This window comes from Chanodichthys erythropterus, chromosome 14 (assembly GCF_024489055.1).
Source record: "Chanodichthys erythropterus isolate Z2021 chromosome 14, ASM2448905v1, whole genome shotgun sequence".
In the NCBI taxonomy this organism is placed as follows: domain Eukaryota; kingdom Metazoa; phylum Chordata; class Actinopteri; order Cypriniformes; family Xenocyprididae; genus Chanodichthys; species Chanodichthys erythropterus.
In genome coordinates, this window is record NC_090234.1 from 8,474,517 (window position 1) to 8,498,989 (window position 24,473).

The 24,473-nt window shown below is 44.7% G+C and overlaps 18 non-coding genes across 18 annotated transcripts; 2 read left to right on the forward strand and 16 right to left on the reverse strand.

Annotated features, from left to right (window-relative positions):
- Window positions 1–690: 690 nt before the first annotated feature.
- On the reverse strand, window positions 691–761 carry trnag-gcc (transfer RNA glycine (anticodon GCC)). Its single transcript has one exon. It is a non-coding gene; the product is annotated as a tRNA-Gly (tRNA).
- Window positions 762–996: 235 nt separating this feature from the next.
- On the reverse strand, window positions 997–1,067 carry trnag-gcc (transfer RNA glycine (anticodon GCC)). Its single transcript has one exon. It is a non-coding gene; the product is annotated as a tRNA-Gly (tRNA).
- A 361-nt stretch (window positions 1,068–1,428) lies between these two features.
- trnas-uga (transfer RNA serine (anticodon UGA)) lies at window positions 1,429–1,510 on the reverse strand. The gene has a single exon. It is a non-coding gene; the product is annotated as a tRNA-Ser (tRNA).
- A 122-nt stretch (window positions 1,511–1,632) lies between these two features.
- On the reverse strand, window positions 1,633–1,705 carry trnak-uuu (transfer RNA lysine (anticodon UUU)). Its single transcript has one exon. It is a non-coding gene; the product is annotated as a tRNA-Lys (tRNA).
- Window positions 1,706–2,221: 516 nt separating this feature from the next.
- On the reverse strand, window positions 2,222–2,302 carry trnas-uga (transfer RNA serine (anticodon UGA)). Its single transcript has one exon. It is a non-coding gene; the product is annotated as a tRNA-Ser (tRNA).
- A 141-nt stretch (window positions 2,303–2,443) lies between these two features.
- On the reverse strand, window positions 2,444–2,515 carry trnah-gug (transfer RNA histidin (anticodon GUG)). Its single transcript has one exon. It is a non-coding gene; the product is annotated as a tRNA-His (tRNA).
- Window positions 2,516–3,033: 518 nt separating this feature from the next.
- trnag-gcc (transfer RNA glycine (anticodon GCC)) lies at window positions 3,034–3,104 on the reverse strand. Its single transcript has one exon. It is a non-coding gene; the product is annotated as a tRNA-Gly (tRNA).
- Window positions 3,105–3,339: 235 nt separating this feature from the next.
- On the reverse strand, window positions 3,340–3,410 carry trnag-gcc (transfer RNA glycine (anticodon GCC)). Its single transcript has one exon. It is a non-coding gene; the product is annotated as a tRNA-Gly (tRNA).
- A 363-nt stretch (window positions 3,411–3,773) lies between these two features.
- Window positions 3,774–3,855, reverse strand: trnas-aga (transfer RNA serine (anticodon AGA)). The gene has a single exon. It is a non-coding gene; the product is annotated as a tRNA-Ser (tRNA).
- Window positions 3,856–3,977: 122 nt separating this feature from the next.
- On the reverse strand, window positions 3,978–4,050 carry trnak-uuu (transfer RNA lysine (anticodon UUU)). The gene has a single exon. It is a non-coding gene; the product is annotated as a tRNA-Lys (tRNA).
- Window positions 4,051–4,566: 516 nt separating this feature from the next.
- On the reverse strand, window positions 4,567–4,648 carry trnas-uga (transfer RNA serine (anticodon UGA)). The gene has a single exon. It is a non-coding gene; the product is annotated as a tRNA-Ser (tRNA).
- A 672-nt stretch (window positions 4,649–5,320) lies between these two features.
- trnag-gcc (transfer RNA glycine (anticodon GCC)) lies at window positions 5,321–5,391 on the reverse strand. Its single transcript has one exon. It is a non-coding gene; the product is annotated as a tRNA-Gly (tRNA).
- A 235-nt stretch (window positions 5,392–5,626) lies between these two features.
- trnag-gcc (transfer RNA glycine (anticodon GCC)) lies at window positions 5,627–5,697 on the reverse strand. Its single transcript has one exon. It is a non-coding gene; the product is annotated as a tRNA-Gly (tRNA).
- A 363-nt stretch (window positions 5,698–6,060) lies between these two features.
- Window positions 6,061–6,142, reverse strand: trnas-aga (transfer RNA serine (anticodon AGA)). The gene has a single exon. It is a non-coding gene; the product is annotated as a tRNA-Ser (tRNA).
- Window positions 6,143–6,264: 122 nt separating this feature from the next.
- On the reverse strand, window positions 6,265–6,337 carry trnak-uuu (transfer RNA lysine (anticodon UUU)). Its single transcript has one exon. It is a non-coding gene; the product is annotated as a tRNA-Lys (tRNA).
- A 516-nt stretch (window positions 6,338–6,853) lies between these two features.
- Window positions 6,854–6,935, reverse strand: trnas-uga (transfer RNA serine (anticodon UGA)). The gene has a single exon. It is a non-coding gene; the product is annotated as a tRNA-Ser (tRNA).
- Window positions 6,936–17,837: 10,902 nt separating this feature from the next.
- On the forward strand, window positions 17,838–17,908 carry trnag-gcc (transfer RNA glycine (anticodon GCC)). The gene has a single exon. It is a non-coding gene; the product is annotated as a tRNA-Gly (tRNA).
- A 638-nt stretch (window positions 17,909–18,546) lies between these two features.
- trnas-uga (transfer RNA serine (anticodon UGA)) lies at window positions 18,547–18,629 on the forward strand. The gene has a single exon. It is a non-coding gene; the product is annotated as a tRNA-Ser (tRNA).
- The last annotated feature ends 5,844 nt before the right edge of the window (window positions 18,630–24,473 follow it).

Here is a 24,473-nt window from a genome sequence, read left to right on the forward strand (position 1 = left end):
AGATATTTTAGGAATATTGAGATTATCAAAAAACGCGGAGTGGGCATCAGTCGTGGCCTTATATTCAGAGCAATATAGCTTTTCGTAGAACTTTCTAAACGCTTCATTAATTTCCCTCGGATCTACAGTCATATTACCATTTTCATCTTCAATACTAGTAATTGCTCTTTCTGATTCCTGTTGTTTTATACGCCAAGCAAGAAGTCAACCTGGTTTTTCTCCCTGATCGTAAAAATGTTGCTTTAATCTTAACAAATTGGCCGCTGCTTTTTCATGTGTTTTTTCATTATATTGGTTTCTTAACAACAGCAATTCTTTTATCACATTATCATTATTTTAATCTTAATTATCTCATGATCTAACATGTGTGTTTCCTGTAGGTTTTTTTTCCTTTTGGCACTTAACTGTTTTATTCTACCTATAACTTGTTTTATTTTAGTAAGTTTACGTAGGCCTAAGACTTCTTGAGAAAGGGTATGCTTCCTGGCGCCTCGTAAGAGATGGAAGATGGAGAGCTCTTTTGCATCTTGAGTTGAAACCTCTTTTACGAGGGGCCCATCATTAGGGTCTGCATGATGATGACAAGATTCATAATGGCAGGTTATTGGCCTTGATCTTACAATCGCTGTCGATTAGAAGTTACATAAAGCTTTAAAGAAGCAGGCTTCTGACATACCAGAAAACACTCCCTGCATTGGCCGGGAATCAGACCCGGGTCTCCCACGTGGCAGGCGAGAATTCTACCACTGAACCACCAATGCTTAGCTGCTGGGTCGCCTGTGCCCACAGGGAGTGAGGGTATGGTCCCTGGCCCGTCATAAGAGATGGAAGAAGAGGAGCCTCTTTTACGAGGGGCACATAATTTAGGGCTGCACAGCGATGACAAGATTCATAATGGCAGGTTATAGCCCTTGAGCCGTCGGTAATATCGTTTAGCGGAAGTAACATAACGAAGCTTTAAAGAACCACACTTCTTGCACAGCAAAAGACACTTCCTGCATTGGCCGGGAATCGGACACGGGTCTCCCGCGTGGCAGGCGAGAATTCTACCACTGAATCACCAATGCTTAGCTGCAGTGACACCTGTGCTCACAGGAAGTGAGGGTATGGTCCCTCGCTCGTCGTAAAAGATGGAAGGTGAAACGGAGCTCGACGTCGGCCTTGCCTTACAGAAAAAAGGCCTGCCTTGACCTGTATTCAAAACGGGGTTGCCGCGGCCACAACGCAGAGGACTAATCACTATTCGATTGCGGCGCACCACTGAATCAGTGCCTGAGCACAAAAGGACAATGGCTTGTTTGTCCTATGAACAGATAGATGACTATTCCATGCGAGGGATGTGGAAAACACAAAAACAAACAAAAAACAAGAGAAGCAGCACAGCTATCTTTCCTAAGGCCTCACGACTTCAAGCTCATCGCAGGAGGACATAGTCAGCAGGATTCGAACCTGCGTGGGGAGACCCCAATGGCTTTCAAGTCCATCGCCTTAACCACTCGGCCACGACTACAGCAGGCAAGGAGTCCTCTGGGCGGTTTTCGTGCAAAACACGCAGAGGCTTCGCAGGTTTTGAAAAGCGCTCTCGCAGAGAGTCACAGCAGACTGAGGCCTCCAACAAAGTAACAGCCCCTTCGCCCGAACAGGGACTTGAACCCTGGACCCTCAGATTAAAAGTCTGAGGCTCTACCGACTGAGCTATCCGGGCCCGTGGCCTCCGTCTGCCCCTTGTGCCATAACGGCCGTTCCCCCACAAAGCGTAGGCGCTCCACCTGCCAGAAGATCATTTTCCACACGCGCTGCAGGATGAAGGCCGCACACAATAAGGACAGAAAGAGATGGCCTGCTCCTGGCAACTTGGACACACTGACAAGAAAGGGTGGGACTTTTTCCTGTTGACTTGACAACTCCTCTGAGGTATGGAGAGAGGAGCAATAAACGAGCAGGCTTCCCCTTCAGGAGTCTAAGAGAGCACTTAGCAGCTCTTGCCGTGGAGGAGCTTTGCATCATCACCGTGAGCCTTGCGTCTCTCAAGAAATCAGAATCAGCGGTCCTCCAGAAATGCAGCGTTTCATAGCTCCGCTATGCACGTTTCTGTGCAAACCATAACGCTGCGCCAAGCAAAGGCCGTGAGGTCATCGGGGGCTACCAAAGGGATGGCCAAAGGCCTTGGATGGCACAAATCTAATCACAAGAAAGCTAAAGCAACAGGGGCAAGCCGGCCCATAGTCGGCAGGGTTTGAACCTCACGGGGAGACCCCAATGGATTTCAAGTCCATCGCCTTAACCTCTCGGCCACGACTACGTCTGCCTCCAGGACACGCGTTCTGTTGGCTGGCACAGTGTCGGCAGCACAGAACACAGGAGAGCTTCAGCCACCAATCCAGCTGAAGGATCGAGGTGGCAAAAAGGAGCTCGACATTGCCTTTGCTCAAAAGAAAAGTCCTGCCGTGACCCGGATTCGAACCGGGGTTGCTGCGGCCACAACGCAGAGCACTAACCACTATACAATCACGGCGCACCACTGGCTCGCCTCTGTGGGTGACAGCTGCCTGAGTACAAAAGGACAATGGCTTGTTTGTCCGATGAACAGACAGACCACTATTCCATGCGAGCGATGTGGAAAACACAAAACCAAACACGCATAAAACAACACGGCCCTCTTTCCTAAGCCCTCACGACTCGGGTGTGGCAGGAGAACGTGGTCTAATTGGAAATTCATAACGAGCAGGCTTCTGTTTCAGGAGTCTAACAGAGCACTTAGCAGGCTCTTGCCGTGGAGGAGCCCTGCATCATCAGAGCAAGACTTCTTGAGGAAGGGTATGCTTCCTGGCGCCTCGTAAGTGATGGAAGACGGAGAGCTTGTTTGCATCTTGAGTTGAAACCTCTTTTACGAGGGGCACATCATTAGGGTCTGCATGATGATGCCAAGATTCATAATGGCAGGTTATTGGCCTTGATCTTACAATCGCTGTCGATTAGAAGTTACATAAAGCTTTAAAGAAGCAGGCTTCTGGCATACCAGAAAACACTCCCTGCATTGGCCGGGAATCGGACCCGGGTCTCCCGCGTGGCAGGCGCGAATTCTACCACTGAACCACCAATGCTTAGCTGCAGGGTCACCTGTGCTCACAGGGAGTGAGGGTATGGTCCCTGGCCCGTCGTAAGAGATGGAAGAAGAGGAGCCTCTTTTACGAGGGGCACATAATTTGGGGCTGCACAGCGATGACAAGATTCATAATGGCAGGTTATAGCCCTTGAGCCGTCGGTAATATCGTTTAGCGGAAGTAACATAACGAAGCTTTAAAGAACCACACTTCTGGCACACCAAAAAACACTTCCTGCATTGGCCGGGAATCGGACCCGGGTCTCCCGCGTGGCAGGTGAGAATTCTACCACTGAACCACCAATGCTTAGCTGTAGTGACACCTGTGCTCACAGAAAGTGAGGGTATGGCCGCTCGATCGTCGTAAATAGATGGAAGGTGAAACGGAGCTCGACGTCGGCCTTGCCTTACAGAAAAAAGGCCTGCCTTGACCTGGATTCAAACCGGGGTTGCCGCGGCCACAACGCAGAGGACTAACCACTATTCGATCGTGGCGCACCACTGAATCAGTGCCTGAGCGTAAAAGGATAATGGCTTGTTTGTCCTTTGAACAGATAGATAACTATTCCATGCGAGGGATGTGGAAAACACAAAAACAAACAAAAAAACAAGAGAAACAGCACAGCCATCTTTCCTGAGGCCTCACGACTTCAAGCGCATCGCAGGAGGACGTAGTCGGCAGGATTCAAACCTGTGCGGGGAGACCCCAATGGATTTCTAGTCCATCGCCTTAACCACTCTGCCACGACTACAGCAGGCAAGGAGTCCTCTGGGCGGTTTCCGTGCAAAATACGCAGAGGCTTCGCAGGTTTTGAAAAGCGCTCTCGCAGAGAGTCACAGCAGACTGAGGCCTCCAACAAAGTGATAGCCCCTTCGCCCGAACAGGGACTTGAACCCTGGACCCTCAGATTAAAAGTCTGATGCTCTACCGACTGAACTATCCAGGCCCGTGGCATCCGTCTGCCCCTTGCGCCATAACGGCCATTCCCCCACAAAACGTAGGCGCTCCGCCCGCCAAAAGATCATTTTCCACACGCGCTGCAGGATGAACGCCGCACACAATAAGGACAGAAAGAGATGGCCTGCTCCTGGCAACTTGGACACACTGACAAGAAAGGGTGGGACTTTTTCCTGTTGACTTGACAACTCCTCTGAGGTATGGAGAGAGGAGCAATAAACGAGCAGGCTTCCCCTTCAGGAGTCTAAGAGAGCACTTAGCAGCTCTTGCCGTGGAGGAGCTTTGCATCATCACCGTGAGCCTTGCGTCTCTCAAGAAATCAGAATCAGCGGTCCTCCAGAAATGCAGCGTTTCATAGCTCCGCTATGCACGTTTCTCTGCAAACCATGACGCTGCGCCAAGCGAAGGCCGTGAGGTCATCGGGGGCTACCAAAGGGATGGCCAAAGGCCTTGGATGGCACAAATCTCATCACAAGAAAGCTAAAGCAACAGGGGCAAGCCGGCCCATAGTCGGCAGGGTTCGAACCTGCGCGGGGAGACCCCAATGGATTTCAAGTCCATCGCCTTAACCTCTCGGCCACGACTACGTCTGCCTCCGGGACACGCGTTCTGTTGGCTGGCACAGTGTCGGCAGCACAGAACACAGGAGAGCTTCAGCCACCAATCCAGCTGAAGGATCGAGGCGGCAAAAAGGAGCTTGACATCGCCTTTGCTCAACAGAAAAGTCCTGCCGTGACCCGGATTCGAACCGGGGTTGCTGCGGCCACAACGCAGAGTACTGCTTGTACTGCAGAGTATGGCTTGTTTGTCCGATGAACAGACCACTATTCCATGCGAGCGATGTGGAAAACACAAAACCAAACACGCATAAAACAACACGGCCCTCTTTCCTAAGCCCTCACGACTCGGGTGTGGCAGGAGAACGTGGTCTAATTGGAAATTCATAACGAGCAGGCTTCTGTTTCAGGAGTCTAACAGAGCACTTAGCAGGCTCTTGCCGTGGAGGAGCCCTGCATCATCAGAGCAAGACTTCTTGAGGAAGGGTATGCTTCCTGGCGCCTCGTAAGTGATGGAAGACGGAGAGCTTGTTTGCATCTTGAGTTGAAACCTCTTTTACGAGGGGCACATCATTAGGGTCTGCATGATGATGCCAAGATTCATAATGGCAGGTTATTGGCCTTGATCTTACAATCGCTGTCGATTAGAAGTTACATAAAGCTTTAAAGAAGCAGGCTTCTGGCATACCAGAAAACACTCCCTGCATTGGCCGGGAATCGGACCCGGGTCTCCCGCGTGGCAGGCGCGAATTCTACCACTGAACCACCAATGCTTAGCTGCAGGGTCACCTGTGCTCACAGGGAGTGAGGGTATGGTCCCTGGCCCGTCGTAAGAGATGGAAGAAGAGGAGCCTCTTTTACGAGGGGCACATAATTTGGGGCTGCACAGCGATGACAAGATTCATAATGGCAGGTTATAGCCCTTGAGCCGTCGGTAATATCGTTTAGCGGAAGTAACATAACGAAGCTTTAAAGAACCACACTTCTGGCACACCAAAAAACACTTCCTGCATTGGCCGGGAATCGGACCCGGGTCTCCCGCGTGGCAGGTGAGAATTCTACCACTGAACCACCAATGCTTAGCTGCAGTGACACCTGTGCTCACAGAAAGTGAGGGTATGGCCGCTCGATCGTCGTAAATAGATGGAAGGTGAAACGGAGCTCGACGTCGGCCTTGCCTTACAGAAAAAAGGCCTGCCTTGACCTGGATTCAAACCGGGGTTGCCGCGGCCACAACGCAGAGGACTAACCACTATTCGATCGTGGCGCACCACTGAATCAGTGCCTGAGCGTAAAAGGATAATGGCTTGTTTGTCCTTTGAACAGATAGATAACTATTCCATGCGAGGGATGTGGAAAACACAAAAACAAACAAAAAAACAAGAGAAACAGCACAGCCATCTTTCCTGAGGCCTCACGACTTCAAGCGCATCGCAGGAGGACGTAGTCGGCAGGATTCAAACCTGTGCGGGGAGACCCCAATGGATTTCTAGTCCATCGCCTTAACCACTCTGCCACGACTACAGCAGGCAAGGAGTCCTCTGGGCGGTTTCCGTGCAAAATACGCAGAGGCTTCGCAGGTTTTGAAAAGCGCTCTCGCAGAGAGTCACAGCAGACTGAGGCCTCCAACAAAGTGATAGCCCCTTCGCCCGAACAGGGACTTGAACCCTGGACCCTCAGATTAAAAGTCTGATGCTCTACCGACTGAACTATCCAGGCCCGTGGCATCCGTCTGCCCCTTGCGCCATAACGGCCATTCCCCCACAAAACGTAGGCGCTCCGCCCGCCAAAAGATCATTTTCCACACGCGCTGCAGGATGAACGCCGCACACAATAAGGACAGAAAGAGATGGCCTGCTCCTGGCAACTTGGACACACTGACAAGAAAGGGTGGGACTTTTTCCTGTTGACTTGACAACTCCTCTGAGGTATGGAGAGAGGAGCAATAAACGAGCAGGCTTCCCCTTCAGGAGTCTAAGAGAGCACTTAGCAGCTCTTGCCGTGGAGGAGCTTTGCATCATCACCGTGAGCCTTGCGTCTCTCAAGAAATCAGAATCAGCGGTCCTCCAGAAATGCAGCGTTTCATAGCTCCGCTATGCACGTTTCTCTGCAAACCATGACGCTGCGCCAAGCGAAGGCCGTGAGGTCATCGGGGGCTACCAAAGGGATGGCCAAAGGCCTTGGATGGCACAAATCTCATCACAAGAAAGCTAAAGCAACAGGGGCAAGCCGGCCCATAGTCGGCAGGGTTCGAACCTGCGCGGGGAGACCCCAATGGATTTCAAGTCCATCGCCTTAACCTCTCGGCCACGACTACGTCTGCCTCCGGGACACGCGTTCTGTTGGCTGGCACAGTGTCGGCAGCACAGAACACAGGAGAGCTTCAGCCACCAATCCAGCTGAAGGATCGAGGCGGCAAAAAGGAGCTTGACATCGCCTTTGCTCAACAGAAAAGTCCTGCCGTGACCCGGATTCGAACCGGGGTTGCTGCGGCCACAACGCAGAGTACTGCTTGTACTGCAGAGTATGGCTTGTTTGTCCGATGAACAGACCACTATTCCATGCGAGCGATGTGGAAAACACAAAACCAAACACGCATAAAACAACACGGCCCTCTTTCCTAAGCCCTCACGACTCGGGTGTGGCAGGAGAACGTGGTCTCACTGGAAATTCATAACGAGCAGGCTTCTGTTTCAGGAGTCTAACAGAGCACTTAGCAGGCTCTTGCCGTGGAGGAGCCCTGCATCATTAGAGTAAGACTTCTTGAGGAAGGGTATGCTTCCTGGCGCCTCGTAAGAGATGGAAGACGGAGAGCTCGTTTGCATCTTGAGTTGAAACCTCTTTTACGAGGGGCACATCATTAGGGTCTGCATGATGATGACAAGATTCATAATGGCAGGTTATTGGCCTTGATCTTACAATCGCTGTCGATTAGAAGTTACATAAAGCTTTAAAGAAGCAGGCTTCTGGCATACCAGAAAACACTCCCTGCATTGGCCGTGAATCGGACCCGGGTCTCCCGCGTGGCAGGCACCATGAGCCTTGCGTCTCTCGAGAAATCAGAATCAGCGGTCCTCCAGAAATGCAGCGTTTCATAGCTCCGCTATGCACATTTCTCTGCAAACCATAACGCTGCGCTAAGCGAAGGCCGTGAGGTCATCGGGGGCTACCAAAGGGATGGCCAAAGGCATGGATGGCACAAATCCCATCACAAGAAAGCTAAAGCAACAGGGGCAAGCCGGCTCGTAGTCGGCAGGGTTCGAACCTGCGCTGGGAGACCCGGGTCCGATTCCCGGCCAATGCAGGAAGTGGTTCTTTAAAGCTTCGTTATGTCACTTCCGCTAAACGATATTACCGACAGCTCAAGGGCAATAACCTGCCATTATGAATCTTGTCATCGCTGTGCAGCCCCAAATTATGTGCCCCTCGTAAAAGAGGCTCCTCTTCTTCCATCTCTTACGACGGGCCAGGGACCATACCCTCACTCCCTTTGAGCACAGGCGACTCCACAGCTAAGCATTGGTGGTTCAGTGGTAGAATTCCTGTGTTCTGTGCTGCGGCCAGCCACGCGTAGGTGTAGAGCGCTGCTAGCCAATAGGAACTGAGGAAATTTCAGGGAGGCGGGTCAAAAATAATACACAAAATTAGAGGTTCGAATCCCGCCTCGACCACAAAATGAATTTGTAATCGTTTTTCATCTAGAAACAATTTAAGTACGATTAACATATAATAAACGAACTTTGTGCACAAAGATAAAATAAAACTGGTAAGAACTGTTATTGTGTAGAATGTATAAAATGTGTAATGAATTTAATAAACATTTATATTAGAGGGTATAGTTATCTTTAATGTAGAAAATATTTTAAGAATTGAAAAGAACATTTTGATCATGTTTTAGACCTTTTATGTTTTACATTTTTTTATTTAACCCATATATGAAATATTATAACCCAATTATAGAAAATAGAAATAGAAATAACCCAATAAACACCAAAAATAGTATGTTTCTCATTTTATTTATAGTACAATAATAAACATATATAAAACTGAAAAAGGTAATAAATACAGTACAATAGTAACCAAAATATATAATTAAATAAACATTAAATGATTATAGAACAAGAACAACAATAAAATCTAAAGTTGTGGAGAACACAGGAAAAAAACAAGAAAAATATGCATTTTAAATTAAATAATAATGTACAGAGTTTAATAATAACCGTTTAACATTAAGTGTTTAAAAATCTGAGCAGGATAAAATAATGCAAGTCAATAATAAAAAATTATAATAATAATAAAAATAAAAAAAACAATGCAAATAAGGCCAATACTTCTGGTATTTTAATGATCAAACATAAATAAACAATAAATTATAGACTTAACAACAATAATAATGATAAAATGTAATGTTTTGGAGAACAAGTTTTTTTTAAATTAAATAATTATGTACAGAGTTTAATAGTAACTGTTATTAACATTTAGTGTTTACAAATCTGAAAAAAATTTGGTAATGTAAGAACAGTATAACAACATGCTTAAGAAATATTATATGTAAAAAATTCTTACAGATGAGATACAAAGTATTTACAATTTCAAAAGATTAATTGTCGAGCTTTCCATCATCTAAATAATCAGTTTTGAAAGAATGAAAAAAAAAAAAAAAACATTTCCATTGATAAATAAAAAATGATGCATATATAACAGTAAAAGTTAAGCAGACTTTTTTACATTTTACAATCGTGCATGGACCAACATGGCATTCTAAAGTAAAATAAACAAATAAAAACCAATATCCATAACAAACAAGAGTTATATTTTTATGATACAATAATTACAATATATACAATCAAACCAGGAATCATGAGTGCAGTCACTTTCCTTTTTCTGCTGCCCATCTCTTCCTTTCAGCCTCATAAAAGGAAGACTGACAGAACTCTCCCCAAGTCATCTCATGAGTCATCCCCTCTGTCTGATACAGGGAGAACACTCTGGCAGGACAATAGACATATTTCCCTGCCACACCAGGGAACCCAGCATGTATGTGTGGACTCTGTGGGCCTTGTTTGAGTGGCTTGTGGCAGAACCTACAGAGGCGACCAGTGGGGTGCTGCTCCATGGCCTTTCTCTTTTTCCGTTCCTCCATTACCTGTCTTGCCTCTGCAGAACGCTTCTTTATGGCCTGTAGCTCTCGGTTAAAAAAAGGTGTTTCAGCAAAGTCAGCAAGCAGCATTCGAGGATTGGTGAGGCCTTCTGCTGCATACATCTGGTGTACCTTTGTAGAGCAGTAAAAGTACTTCACGTTCCCAGATTGATAAAAAAAATGAATGGAGGTGCCATCACCAAGGTAACGTGACTTTGGCTGGCCACAAGCAAGACAGTTCCGTGTCCTCTTTGTAACAGGCTGCTGTTGGTGTTGCTGCTGCTTCTCCACAATCTCTTTCACCATTTGCTCGATCTCACGCTTAGTTAGCGGGGACTCCTGAGGCTTATTTCTGGGTGGGTTCACTGGGGCAGGTGGGAGGATTACCACTGGAACACTTGCAGTTTCACTCCCTTCTGTGAGGTGATGCCACAGCTGCTGGGTCTCCTGGAGTTTCTCTGAACTGGTGTTCAGGGATGAACTTGTGTTCGTCATCTTGGCCAGGTGTTTCACATAACGTGAGATATGCTGTTTTGTGGTGGGGTGTAAGAGGCTGTTGGGATCCTTGGAGGCAGCCTGCACAAGGGCAGCATACTCTGCATCCACCTGGCTGAGAAGGTCTTTCTGCCCAGAAATCATTCTAATATGCTGATCTGCTGCTCAAGAAAAAAATAATAATATTATTAATGTTGAAAACAGTTGTGTACATTTTTTTCTTTTTCAGGATTATTTGATGAATAGAAAGTTATGATTAGAATGATTTCTGAAGGATCATGTGACACTGAAGACTGCAGTAATGATGTTGAAAATTCAGCTTTGCCATCACAAGAATAAATTGCATTTCAAAATATATTCAAACAGACAACAACCTTTAAATTGTAAAAATATTTCACAATATTACTGTTTTTGCTGTATTTGGATCAAATAAATTAAGCTGATCAGTAGTATATATTTTGTGTTTTAGTGAGTGAGCATATTCGTAAGTACAAGTCAAGTTTACCTGAGCAAAGTGTTCCTCCCTCACCTCCTCAGGTGGGTCATCAGGTGGGAATCTCTCACTGAAAGCAGACGGCTCTGAGGACTGATGCTCTCCCTCCCCTGCAACAGGTACCTTCTGGGACTTGTGCTTGTCCCAGTCCAGGGGGACAGGACGACAACCAGGCTCCACATATTGCAGTCCAAACCTTTCTCTGGTGTCTGTCTGTGAGACAAGTAATGCAGGGTACTTGGCCTGGCCTGTCACCACGTCTGAGAGCTTGTTCAGTTCCATGATCAGCACAGGATCAAAAACTGCAGGCAGCTTCACTCCAGGCTGTTTCAGGTCAACAAGGCGCTGAAAATTCCAGCGAGCCACTCCAATCATGCCCTGCGCCTGGAAAAGTTCTGTGGATACCTGAGTGCCTGTGACCCATCTCGCCTGATGGAAATGGAACCCCTCCTGCTGAGAGGTGCCTCTCACAGGGATCCAAACGGGTACAGCTGCCGCCTCCCCCTTCACGTGGTTCAGCTGGACTGTTCCACCATGCCTATAGAGGATCCCCTCCGCAACCTCTGGGTCCCTCAGGCAGCCTCTGAGAATGTGTACTCGCTGAATCCTCCACACCTTCAACATTGATGGTTTGAACAGTGGCACACCATCAGGATCGCATTCTGAAAAGAATCTTTGGAGAACGCTTTCCACTCTCTCCAGTAGCTCTTTGGGGTGCGGGACCCTGGTGCGGCAGTGCTCCCTGATGTGCTGCTTTGTTGGATTTGAAGGCACTATCCCACAGAAGACATAAGCCTGTTTTAGTCTCTGTAGGTCCGTCTGGTCCACAACACTAAAAGCTGCTGACAGAAACTTGCAGAAAGCACTGTGCAGTGGATGGTGCTCTGACACACACTCTCTGGAGAACCGCCGCATGCAGTGAAACAAGTCCAGCTTGATGTTGATATTGCTGTTGTATTCTTTGCGGGAGGCACAGGTGTTGATGAAATGTCCAGAGGTTGCCGAAGCCACTATAGCATCAGTGGTCTTCCAAGAATCCCAGAAGAGGTGCTCCTGGGGCTCGGGGTTTGGGATCCTGAAGGCAGCACAGCAATCTCTGTTCCACACACAAAGTATATTTAAACTATTAAACATTCAAATACATAGGATACATGTATTTGCCATACTGTATTTTGTTTACTTTACAAATATATTATACTTGGGAAGGAAATTGTGATGGATGGTTCTTACCTGTCAACCCACTGGTAGTTGGCTTTTGGCAGTCCTGCAAAAATGTAACGACGGGACAGCCCCTCATACATTGGCTGCAGGGATTTATCACTTTCAGACTGCAGCATCACCCATGACAAGACCATCCAGTTTTCATTCATCACAGTGTATGATGACATAGTACCTGATGCAAGCACAACCTTACGGGCCACTTTGCGGGTATGGTCAGGCCTTAAGGCTTGTCCAAACGTGCCTTGGAGGAGCAGATTGAGTGTGCTCTCCTGTCTATGGTACTCCTGAATGAGGCAGTCAACCAAGTAGTGGGCTGAGACTGTTACTCCGCACCAGCCGACCACATCACCATATTCACTGAATGGAGCAGGAGTATTTGTTGCTCTTAGTGCCCCTGTGATGGTCTGCTGACCATAAAGTCCACTATCCCCATCCAGCACATTCTTAACAGTGGACAGGTAAGCCAGGTGTGCACGCTCATACCTGAGGTGGAGAGCTTCATTCAGCTGATTGGCCATGTCATTGGGAGATTTTCCTGTGCGCCGCAGCTCATCCATCACAGTCTTACATATGGCCTTCTTGTGTGTCAGAAAAGCTGGCAAAATGTTGCAGAACCGACTTGGCAGCATGTCCATCCATTGGGGTTTGTCTGCAAACCAGTACTTTTTACAGACTTTACAGCTGAGCCGAGAGGCCAGTATGTAGTACTGGCTGCTTGTACCAATAATGACACGGGGTCGCCCAACTCCTGATGAGACAACGTGAGGATTTGGACAGCCGTACAGACATGGCAGATTGCAGTTGTTGCGAACTCTTTCCATAATGGCGTGCTCTGGCTTCCATATGAAGAATGGATGAAGCTGAAAGTATTTCGGTGATGGCAGCTCATAGACAGCATCAATAAGCTCAGGCTGAGGTGGGTAACGCCACAAGGAAATCATGTTCATTGGATGTCTCACCGGTCTAGAGCCTGGCCACAGTCCCAAGGCTTCCATTTCTGTTTTCATCCAGATTCTCTGTTGTTGAGAGCAGTGCCATCGGCTCACATCCTGCTCATAGCTTGGCAGTGGTGGAACAGCAGGCTTCTCCTCCAACTGAGTTGAGGGGTACCCAGTAGAGGTTGCAGAGAGTCCTGAGAAAGACTGGCCAGCAGCTGCAGGGGGTCCTGAGGGAGGAGTAGAGGCTGCAGACTGTGCAGAGGTCACTGGGATGAGGGCTGTAGGATGACATGGGTGACAGTCATACATGAGCATTACATTTGTTAAATATGCTAAATCTGTTTTAAATTTGATTAAGTAAAATGCTACATTAAGTCCTTACACTGACAGAACACAGTTTCCTGAACTGGTCTCAAAGGCGATGTGGTCTTGCTTGTAGATAATTCAAGCAACTCGGGAGGTACTGGCAAAGGAACCCTCACTGGAGTGAAGGGAATTGGTGAAAAACAACAACACTGATCAGAAACAGGCATATCCTTACAGTAGAGTCGGCATATGTACATGTCCATATACCAACCTGGCCGTGGAGATGCAATGGCACTATATTCATCAGGCCGGTCTGGTTTTGAGAGTGTTGCTGGTGGTTTATGCCTCCCTAACACAGAAAAATGTAATGTCATTCTAATACCCTCTAGTACTGTCCCTAAGTAAATGTGTTAATAAGTAGTAATGTAAATGCATGCAAACACATGTCAAGACTCTTTATAATATTAGGGGTGTGGTATGCTAACAATGGTATAATGAGAGTAGGTCTTTTCAGCACCCCTGTGAAGTTCACTTCAATTTTACTTCAGCTGCGTGCTTAATCAATAATAAAATCATATTAAAATAATCATATTAAATAATTAAAATAATCATAATATATATCATAAAATAATCATAATAAAAATTATGGGAGAATGGGAGACTGCATGTGTTGATGTTACAAACTTTACAGTACCTGTCAAAAGTTTGGAAACATTTCTAATTTGCTAATGTTTTTGAATGAAGTCTCGTATGCGCACCAAAGCTGCATTGTGGGATATTAAGGGCCTCGGTCTGTGTGGAGGTTGTTGGTGCAGGTGCTGTAGGTACAGGGCCTTTACCCTGTGAAGAAGTCCTACACACAGGAGCTGGTGGAATGGGAGAGTGGGAGACTGATGGTGGAGGCTGAGGCAGAACTGCATTGAACAAAGAAAAGGACATGAATTAATATATATATATATATATATATATATATATATATATATATATATATATATATATATATATATATATATATATAAAAACATTGAATGTGCATGTTTTCACTGTCAAAACTGGTAAAACAGTGACTACAATCACAATTTATTTAAAGATTCTAGTTTGAAAATTCTAACAATGTTCAGATTTAACTGTTATAATATAAGTAGAATTTGTACTTAAAAACAACAAATACAATTAAATAGCATGCATGCATACAATTCATGAAGTGCACTCACCCTCGTCACTGGTATGTTTATCCCTTAAAAGTAGTTAGTAGAACAAAAGAATGTGTTTTAGAACAGGCAACAACACTGCCAAAACAACAAACAAATTCATTCAGAAATGGAGGATAAATCTGTCTATAACAGAACAATCCCCCAAAACTGATGTGGAAAATAACCTCTTTTAGACAAGACTGTGGATCCAGGGGCTGCAGACGACCCTAAAAAATTAAGCATTAAAATATGAATAGTTTCATTGAAGTATGTGCAACTTAATGTCATAAAGAACAAGACATATAAAAAACATGACACTGTAAATGATTGTTGGTTCACTTACTCGGCTGTGTGAGATATTTTGTTGGAGAAAGACTCAACATCATCTTCTCCAGTTCCTCATCCTCCTCCATTACTATGAAATAAAACAAATGCACCAGAAGACTTTAATGCATCAGGAGACTTTTAATCAAATATGCATGAATTTTATTAACTCACCTGGAAGATCAGAGGCAGTACTTGAAGGAACCAGAGGCCTTGCAGTGGAAGATGATGGTGAGGGCAACAGAGGAGGGTTTTTGGCCAGTTGGTTTTGCTGCTGCTTTAAAAGATACTGCTGCAACAGATACATTTTACTACCTGGAACACATTTCTGCCTCATTATAAAGGAAGCATATCCCAAATTTTTCTCCAAGTATCTTGTGCTTTTGTTCCAAATCCAACAATATTGTCATGCTCTGACAAGACTGGCACTGGATCTGGCCTTTGAGACAGATACTGTTTAAGATCCTCAATTTCCTTGAAGGTTCTTGAGTATTCAAGAAAGGAAATGAGGCTATCCTTGCAAGGACCTTCTGGGTTGAACTGCCCAGCCCGTTCTTCCTCCTCAACCTTACTGAACAGGTACAAAGCGTAGCCAACATCATTCTCCAATAACCACCTGAAGGACTTGCCCTTGTACTTGCCAAACTGAAGAACATATTCTCCTAACACCTCTTGCTTGTCAGAGACATCCCCTCCTCTGTGTAAAACAGCAGAACGGGCATTGGTCTTGACCAGATCTTCTCTTTGAGGTGCTGACTTGTCCTGCAAAGAAGGGTTATCTTTAACTATTTTTGCCTCTTCAGATGGGTCCTGTCGTAAATGGCCTGAAGGGCCTTTCCTGAAGGACACGGTGACTCTCCCGGGAAAAAAGACAGTCTTCTTCATGCTTATGACCTGAAATCATGACCACATTAAAATACTTAATGAAATAACATAATTAGCATATAGCATATTACAATTAAAACATTAGTATTATGTTTTTTATTTTTTATATTATCTTTTTACATAACAACCATCACAAAACATAAAAACAGTCGTAGATCATCAGGTAACCACACACAGTATTGAGAATCAATGTTTCACAAACTTATGAATGGGGTTATTTTAATAAATTCAGCTATTGTTTTGTCTTGTGAACTAAATGCAAACATCTTTTGTATGTAAAATATCTTATCAGTACTAAACAAAAAATAACATGCATTTTTTTATTATCCCTCTTATTTTATTAAAATAATTCTCATTTTCACAGATTCTGCAAGGGGTTCATATACTTTTTCATGCCACTTTATATATATAAACACACACACACACACACACACACACACACATTTTCAGCATCATTACTTCAGTCTTCAGTGTCACATGATCCTTCAGAAATCAATCTAATATGATGATTTGATGCTCAAGAAACATTTATGATTATTTTCAATGTTGAAAACAGTTATTTACATTTTTATTTCATGATGCTATGATGAATAGAAAGTTCAAAAGAACAGCATTTGTCTGAAATCTAAATCTTTTGTAACATTAAACACTACTGTTCAAAGGTTTGGGGTCAGTAAGAATTTTAATTTTATTTTTGGGGGATAGAAATAAAATTAATCAATACTTTTATTCATAAAGGATGAGTTAAACTGATCAAAAGTTACAGTGAAGACAATTATAATGTTAGAAAATATTCTATTTTAAATAAATGCTGTTGTTTTGAACTTTTTTTAAAATTTGTACACAACTGTTTTCAACATTGATAATAATAATGAATGTTTCTTGAGCATCAAATCATCATATTTGATTTCTGAAGGATCATGTGAACTGGAGTAATGATGCTGAAAATTCAGCTTTGATCACAGGAATAAATTATACTTTACTGTATATTGACATAGAAAACAGCTGTTTTAAATTGGAATAATATTTCACAATATTACTGTTTTTGTTTGTATTTTTAATCAAATAAATGCAGGCTTGCTGAGCAGAAGATACTTCTTTTAAAACATTAAAAAAATCTGGCTAACCCCAAACTTTTGAACGGTAGTGTGTGTATATATATATCTAAATATCTATATATCTATATATATATATATATATCTATATATATAAATATATATATATCTATCTATCTATATATATATATATATTTATTTATTTATTTATTTATTTTTTTTACATAACGTACACAAAACATTTTATAACAGTTAAATGAACAAGCTTTTAGTGATACCTAAAGATACTCCAATAAATTTTATTGTATTTTCTATCAAGTTTGGCTTACTGTAATTTATCAATTTAATTTTGCTAACCGAATCATAGGCTAGGCTACTTGTTTTTATTTACATTAAACTTCACAAACCATTTAAAACAATAAACACAAGGATTATATGATGATGATGATGATGATGATTATAGCAACAAACAACAAATTATTTCCTAAAAATAGTAAAGAATTCATCTTACCTTTTAGGTTTGTAAGCTTATTGCGCTGATCTCTGAGGTAAAACAGACGTGACGTAAAAGCGTAAAACCTGAGGTAAAATGTTAAGACTTCTTGATAAAAACAATAGGACAGACACGTAGTGATTTAGTTAGATAAAGTCGCGTAATTTCTGTAAGTAGGTGTTGTGCAGAATAACACAATACGAACCTTTTTGTAATTAATATGTAAATTGCGCGTCTCCTATCTTCCGCTGCAGCGAATGACTGGCAGATGACACCTCGCTATTTAAATGTCCCGCCATGGAAATCTACCTGTGGTCAAAAATATATTGCATCCGTAGTGTTAAGCAATACCATAGAGAATGAATGGGAAAAGTTAAGGGAAGTTAAACTCAGCTATTTTCGTCTCCCACGCGGGAGACCCGGGTCCGATTCCCGGCCAATGCAGGAAGTGTCTTTTGGTGTGCCAGAAGTGTGGTTCTTTAAAGCTTCATTATGTTACTTCCGCTAAACGATATTACCGACGGCTCAAGGGCTATAACCTGCCATTATGAATCTAATCGCTGTGCAGCCCCAAATTATGTGCCCCTCGTAAAAGAGGCTCCTCTTCTTCCATCTCTTACGACGGGCCAGGGACCATACCCTCACTCCCTGTGAGCACAGGCAACCCTGCAGCTAAGCATTGGTGATTCAGTGGTAGAATTCTCGCCTGCCATGTGGGAGACCCGGGTCCGATTCCCGACCAATGCAGGTAGTGTTTTCTGGTATGCCAGAAGCCTGCTTCTTTAAAGCTTTATGTAACTTCTAATCGACAGCGATTGTAAGATCAAGGCCAATAACCTGCCATTATGAATCTTGTCATCAACATGCAGACCCTAATGATGTGCCCCTCGTAAAAGAGGTTTCAACTCAAGATGCAAACAAGCTCTTCGTCTTCCATCTCTTACGAGGCGCCAGGAAGCATACCCTTCCTCAAGAAGTCTTACTCTGATGATGCAGGGCTCCTCCACGGCAAGAGCCTGCTAAGTGCTCTGTTAGACTCCTGAAACAGAAGCCTGCTCGTTATGAATTTCCAGTGAGACCACGTTCTCCTGCCACACCCGAGTCGTGAGGGCTTAGGAAAGAGGGCCGTGTTGTTTTATGCGTGTTTGGTTTTTTGTTTTCCACATCGCTCGCATGGAATAGTGGTCTGTCTGTTCATCGGACAAACAAGCCATTGTCCTTTTGTTCGAATCCGGGTCACGGCAGGACTTTTCTGTTGAGCAAAGGCGATGTCGAGCTCCTTTTTGCCGCCTCGATCCTTCAGCTGGATTGGTGGCTGAAGCTCTCCTGTGTTCTGTGCTGCCGACACTGTTCCAGCCAACAGAACGCGTGTCCCGGAGGCAGACGTAGTCGTGGCCGAGAGGTTAAGGCGATGGACTTGAAATCCATTGGGGTCTCCCCACGCAGGTTCGAACCCTGCTGGCTTGCCCCTGTTGCTTTAGCTTTCTTGTGATGAGATTTGTGCCATCCAAGGCCTTTGGCCATCCCTTTGGTAGCCCCCGATGACCTCACGGCCTTCGCTTGGCGCAGCGTCATGGTTTGCAGAGAAACATGCATAGCGGAGCTATGAAACGCTGCATTTCTGGAGGACCGCTGATTCTGATTTCTCGAGAGACGCAAGGCTCACGGTGATGATGCACGGCTCCTCCACGGCAAGAGCTGCTAAGTGCTCTCTTAGACTCCTGAAGGGGAAGCCTGCTCGTTTATTGCTCCTCTCTCCATACCTCAGAGGAGTTGTCAAGTCAACAGGAAAAAGTCCCACCCTTTCTTGTCAGTGTGTCCAAGTTGCCAGGAGCAGGCCATCTCTTTCTGTCCTTATTGTGTGCGGCCTTCATCCTGCAGCGCGTGTGGAAAATGATCTTCTGGCGGGCGGAGCGCCTACGCTTTGTGGGGGAATGGCCGTTATGGCGCAAGGGGCAGACGGAGGCCACGGGCCCGGATGGCGCTCCCTGCCACCTGTAGATTGTGGTTATTCATGGTTATGACAGCCAATCACGTTCCCGGCTGCAACCAAGAATCGAATGCTATGGCCAATCAGCGCTCGTATCACAACCATGATTCCCCCAGTAACAACCAGGAATCGACCAATCAACGTCGGAGACCTGCATACATGGCTGGAGAAGGTGATGACGTTCGTCAATTAACTTCTGAGAAACATTTGCAAAGTAAGTAAGTCTTTTGTCGATAAAAAATAAAGTGGCAATTATATATATAGTTGTTTTGGTAACACTTTACAATAAGATTCATTAGTTAAACATTAGTACATGTATAACTAACATGAACTAACCATGAGCAATACATTTATTACCGTATTTAATAATCTTTGTTAACATTAGTTAATGAAAATACAGCTGTTCAGTGTTTGTTCGTGATAGTTCACAGTGCCTTAACTAATGTTAACAAGATTTTAATAATGTGTTAGTAAATGTTGAAATTAACATTAACAAAGATTAATAAATGCTGTAAAATAAGTGCAGTTCATTATAAGTTAATATTTACTAATGTAGTTTACTAATGTTAACTAATTAACCTTATTGTAAACTGTTACTTTTGTTTTAAAAGAATAACCTGAAGCTCAGACTAGCTAATAATTCAGGCAATTAATACAAAATAATATTACAAAATATTATATATTTTTTTATAGATTAGCTGACCAAGCAGAATATAAAGTATATACTGTTATAGTTTACTACAGCTTTACCAGCTGCAACATTAAAATGATTCTTACACAGTAATACATCACTAATTATAATCCAATAATATAGTGTACACTATGCTTCTACTTTTAGTACTTTAAGTATGTTTTGATGCTAAACTTTGTTGTTTTAGCTAAGTAAAAATTTGAATGCATGACCTTTACATGTTATAGAGCAGAGGGTTTCAAAGTGGGGAAAATCTTTTCAGGGGAGGTTCAGTGAATGGAAGTGAAAAATCCGTCTTCAAAAGGAGATAACATAGAAAAAAAATTGACTTCAAAAGGAGATAGAATAGACTAAACTTTCCCTTATCCACTACCCATTACTTACTTGAAAAATCCTCTGTCTCAGGTGGGACAAACGTTTAGTGGTATAATATGTATATAGTATTTAATGGTAAAAAAAATTTGAAACAATTTCCTCTTACTCTGGAATGATTCTGAAATGTTAGCTAACATTTTGAGCCTGTTGGAAATATACAGGCAAAGCATTATATAAAATCAACATCATCAAGGGTATCATAAATATAGTAATGTAATATAAATTACACAGCTGCATTAACTAATGTGTTACCAAATGTGTTTGTTTCTCTATAGTCTTTATATCTTCACATTTTAATTTTGATGGAACCGCGCTTCAGGAGACGGGCTGATGGCAGCCTGAATCTGGCCGATACATTGGAAGCGGCAAAGGTGAAGGAGGCCAACAAGGGAAAGCCGTACACGAGACCCCTGTCCCCGGAGATAGTGCTGAACAAGGCCAAGAAAAGCTTAATTCTGCACCACGGAGATCTAGCGAACCGAAAGCACCTGCTAGGTTTCTTTGAAATCCAGTTTGGTGTATTTCGTGGGCAAACATTCAGGTGGGTGGCTGAAAATGCTCTGGGGTATGCTGCTTACCTGGTGGCAGCTATGAAGAGGGACCCCACAGGAGGCAGCAAAGACTCCCAAGAACATGCCCACAACAAGGGGAGTTTTAGGGAGTATATTGAGCTATTTCCTTCTGGCAGAATTGCCATTGCCTTGAAGGAAGAGCAATATGCTGAGAAAGCTCCCCAGCACGCTGCCGCCACCCAGCTCACTCCTCCCACCCAGCACGCTGCCGCCACCCAGCTCACTCCTCCCACCCAGCACGCTACCGCCACCCAGCTCACTCCACCCACCCAGCACGCTGCCGCCACCCAGCTCACTCCTCCCACCCAGCACGCTGCCGCCACCCAGCTCACTCCTCCCACCCAGCACGCTGCCGCCACCCAGCTCACTCCTCCCACCCAGCTCACTCCCATGACCCAGCACACCGCCACCACCCATACTTCCACCGCCTCTCTCCGCTCCCTCTTGGTTACCAGGTTGCCTAACCAGAAAAGTCTGACTAAGACTGTAGAAATGCTGGTTTCCCCCCACAAAGCTACACCTTGTAAGCAAAGATTTATTTGTATAACACTTTTTTGGTTTGTTTAGGATTTATTGCTGTTCAGTAGTCATGTTTATCTCTTTGTCCTGTGTTTTGTTTTATAGCTTTGGCCCAAGCACGTGCGAAGCCCTCAGCCACCCTCACCCGACCGACCGCTTCCATTGAGGGAGCCACAGGGCCCTCAGCCACCTTCACCCGACCGACCGCTTCCATTGAGGGAGCCACAGGGCCCTCAGCCACCCTCGCCCTCCCCACTGAGATAGATGACAGCACACTGCTGGCAGAGGCAACTGTGTTTGAGGAAGCATATGTGGCATGTATGTTTATACTTAATTTAAACATACAACAAAATATTTTCCTTTCTAGAAATAATAAAGTGAAGCAATGTGAATTTATATATGTTTATTTATGTGTTTATTTCTGTTTTTGTTTTGTTTTTTCCAGCACGACGAGTCTGTCTTCCAGCTGGATGGATACACACCCTGCCTGAAGTGGATCAGAGGTGGATATCCAAAGCCCTGTTCAGGTGGACAGCACAGGGGCATCCTGAGCTGATCTTTAGCAGGGTGGACAAACTTTGGTGGTATCCTCCACAGGTGCCACTGAAGACCAGTAATTCTCCTTCCTTGGAGAATTACTTTGGCCATCCCTTGCTGCTCTGGAAGCCACGAAAACTGTGGCAAGTGAAGCTGACCTGTCCCCATCCAGACTGTCAGAAAGACCTTCTGACCTCAGCTGGCTTGCATCAAAAAATCAGGCAGGTGGTTGCCTTGGGTAAGATGTACTTTGTGGCATCTGAGTACCTGGCCTGCCGAAGATGTAAGAGGAAGGTCATCAGCTGGAGCCATGGTATCGTCTCCCAACTCGACATTGGCCACAGGGTGCAGTTCCCTTGTATTCTTACATCAAAACTTGCATGTGACCTGGAGGTAGTAAGTTTGATGCGTCAACGAGGGCTGGGAAACAGCAGCAGCCAGATCCAGCGCAAGCTGCAGGAACGTCATGCTGAGGTCTGGTTGCAAAAGACAGTCCAGTATCTGACAGATTGCATGGGGATTGCCAGTGCTGTCACGTCGAGCCTGATCCTGCCTGTGACATTTGAACCTGCTCCTTCAATGCCTTCTATCCCTAAGCATCGGTGGCTGATGCAGGTGTATGCCCAGGATGTCCTGCAAAGGCTGGATGAGATCAAGGCCTCTATCACATCACAATATGGTCGGATCTTAAAAATGGATTCTACAAAAAAAGTGGCCAGAAAACTAGCCGGACGCAGCTATGGCACAGCTACCTGGGCAACCAATGTTGGAAATGAGTATGGACAGGTAATCATGTCCGTACTCACAGCCAGTGAAGGTTTTGGTCTCGGACCAATGATTGAAGGCCTCATCAAGCGATACAGAGTGGCTGGGGTGGCTCCTCCCGAGGTACTGTATGTCGACCGAGACTGCTGTGGCAACACTCTTCTGAGGAGGATGTTTGAAGAGTGGGAGCAAATGACCATCCGGTTAGATGTATGGCACTTTATGCGGAGGTTTTCTGTGGGTTGCACCACCGACTCTCATCAGTTGTATGCCACATTTATGAGTCGCCTCAGCCACTGTATTTTCATGTGGGACCAGGGGGACTTGACAGCCCTGAAGAAGGCGAAGCGTGCAGAGCTAGAAGCTGACCGGAAACCATCATCCGAGGCTGATGTGCTGCGCTGTATCAGCCGTAGCGAGCTAGCCCTACATTGCAGGAGGACCACCCGTGGTACCAAGGAGACCTTGGCGATGATTGAGAGCCATATTCAGGCCTTTGATGGAGATGCTGGTCGTGACACTCTTGGAGTCCCACTAATAAACTCAGCCCGGATGAGGGAGATCTTAAAGTCCCAGCGGAAGCATGTGGCCTGCATCCAGGATCCTCTAGGTGTGCAGCTCTACATGCAGACAGGCACTGTTGTGAAGGGAGGGCACCGGCTGCCAACCTACCGCTGTGCCAGAGGTTCCACTTCGCTTGAGTCTTTTCACCTGCACCTTAACAGATTCATCCCAGGTAAATAAGCAACTTAACTGAATTATTAAAATAAGATTTGATTTAATTATATATTGAAATAATAATGAGAATTGTAAGAACAGCTATTTGTGTATTTATATGAAATTTTGGTGGGTTTTTTTTTTTCTTTTTTGAATTTACAGGTACACTGGCTAGTGACACCTTCTTCCAGGCGTATCTTTTGGATGGACTTGCAAGGTGGAATGAGGACCGGGCTGTGGCAGCAACAACTGATGAGCAGCAGCCACATTCCTACAATCATCTTCTGCGTCATGCTGTCAATACTCTTGCAGAGAAGGTTATGGGCATGAAAATCACCCCTTATGTTGGGCCAAGAAAGTACACTGGTAGATAACTATTTGTTGTTTTTGGTGACAGTTTCATTCAAGTGTACACATACCATTTAACCACTGAGTTATAATATAATATCTTGGTATATTATTTAATTGTCAATGTTTTAATATTTTAAAGGTGAGCTTATTGGAGTGGAATACCTTTACCAGCAAACTGGTAACGTTCTGCAGGACTACAAGTTGGCCATTGAAGAGTTAGAGACCACTGAGGTTGTTATAGAGGAGGGTGAGGATTATGCTGAATTTGAGGAGTTTCAGGACATCACTGTCCCCACCGTTGACACAGAACGGACACCTGCTGCCTCTTCACAAGCATTAGTGTCTGCAGCATCATCTCCAACCCCTCCAGCAACCAGCCCCATGTCATCACTGTCTGTGGTCCCTCCATCACCAGTGACACCTCCTGTTTCCAGCTCCACGTCATCACAGTTTGTAGTCCCTCCATTACCAATGACATCTCCTGTTTCCAGCTCCACGTCATCACTGTCTGTGGTCCCTCCATCACCAGTGAAATCTCCTGTCAATCTCCAAACAAAGCCATCACTCTCTCCTGTGGCACATAGCTGTGAGTTTTACCAAATTGTTCATAGAGGTTTCTATATTATTTGTTGTCAAACTAACTTTAAATGTACATTTGTCATATTGAAAGACACAAAGAAACAAATACAAATTTAAACTAAATATTTATCCTTTTCATGTAGTCCCAGTGGATCAGTTATCTGCAGAAACTGATCTTCCAACATCTGAAGAGAATATTTCACATGATGTAAGGGC